Consider the following 1,734-nt stretch of genomic DNA (forward strand, 5'->3'; position numbering starts at 1 on the left):
TCCTACAAATGTTCATATGAACATGTATAGTCTTGGCCAAGCCAAATACAAACAGTTTTAAGATTTGGTTATGTGTTTCGGATTTGCTAGATTTTTCAGCATATGATTCAAGGTTTAAAAACACATATAGGCCAGGCAATGTAATCGAATCAAGTTTAGCATATGATGAAGTTTTGATACTACGGCCAAGCTTTTAATCATGCGGATAGGATTTCATGCAATCTCTATGTTTTAAAACAGCAAGACATCATTTTTTAATCAAGTAATCAGCTAGCAAATCAGATTTGGATCATGTGAGCATGTGACTGAGCAAATTAAATCTAGGTTTCATGATGCATGCAATCGGATTTTATCTTTAACAATCAATCCAGATTTTAATTTCTTAGCATGCGTGCTAGGCGATCAAACAAATCAGATTTTGGGTTTGAAGCATGCGAATCAGATTTGGTTAAGACATACGATTCAGATTTTAAACATATCATGTGATCAAACAACCAAATCAGATTTCAATCAATAGCATGTGATCAAGGCAATTTCTATTTCTAATAGGATTTAATCATGCGATTTCAATTTCCTAGGTCTAATCGATTTTTAATCAATTAGCATATGAATAATTTCAATCTAATCATGAAATTTTATCCCTAGGTATCATATGATCAAATTCTGGAATTCTAATTTAAATTTATTAAGTTTTAAATTTTCAGGAAATTCCAATAAACATGCGATCAGATTTTAGGTTAAATTTCAAATCCTAATTCTAATAGGATTTAGACACAAGAACATGTAATTATTCTTAGTCTAATTATGCAACCTCAAACATGTATTTATGCATGAAAAATATCAAGTTATACAAGCATAAAATCGTCCAAGACAAAAACCCTAATAACTTTGTAACAACCTTGTAACAACCTTCCTATTTTTTTTAATGGGTTCTAGGTTTTAGCATGCAATTTCAGTTTTAATGTTTATGTTTCGATTTCTAACATTAAAACATGTAATTTCTATTAAGATCAGATCAAACAATTATGTTTTATCAATCCTATCATGTGATTAACAAAATCAGATTTTAAACCTAAACATGCGATTTAATTTTCTATGTCTAGCATGCGATTTTGATTTTAATGTTTAGCATATGATTTGCAAACCTAAAACATGCACAAACATATCATACAATCAAACTTTAATAATCCTAGCATGTGATTAGGTGGTCAAACAAATCAAATTTCAATTAAGCATGCGATTTGCAATTTTATGTCTAGCATGCGATTTCTAATTTTAAAAACATGCAATCAGATTTTCTTAAACAAACAATCAGATTTTAAAGCTTTAAACAGCATGTGAAAACAAGTTTTAGATAGTTTTCATAAAGGGGGTTTTAATTTAAAAGCTATGCGATTTTTAGGTTTAAGCAAATTAGGTTTTAGATGTTTAGGAATCGGTTTTTCAAGCATACCAAGTATGCGATCTGATTATTGACATAATCAGATCTGAAACTATAGTTTTAGGTATATGATTCAAGTTTAAGAATTATTAGAATCATATTAGATAGTATAGGTTTATACAATTTTTGGTTTTAAGCATGACATTCGATTTTCATGTCATGCGATTTTAGGTTTAGATTAGTTCTTAGGTTTAAAACTTATGACCATGTTTTACTAAGTTTTAAACATATACTATATGATTTATAAGGATATAAATCGAATTATGTATTCATAGTTGGTTAGGTTTTGATTT

This window comes from Brassica oleracea, chromosome C2 (genome assembly GCF_000695525.1).
Source record: "Brassica oleracea var. oleracea cultivar TO1000 chromosome C2, BOL, whole genome shotgun sequence".
Lineage (NCBI taxonomy): Eukaryota > Viridiplantae > Streptophyta > Magnoliopsida > Brassicales > Brassicaceae > Brassica > Brassica oleracea.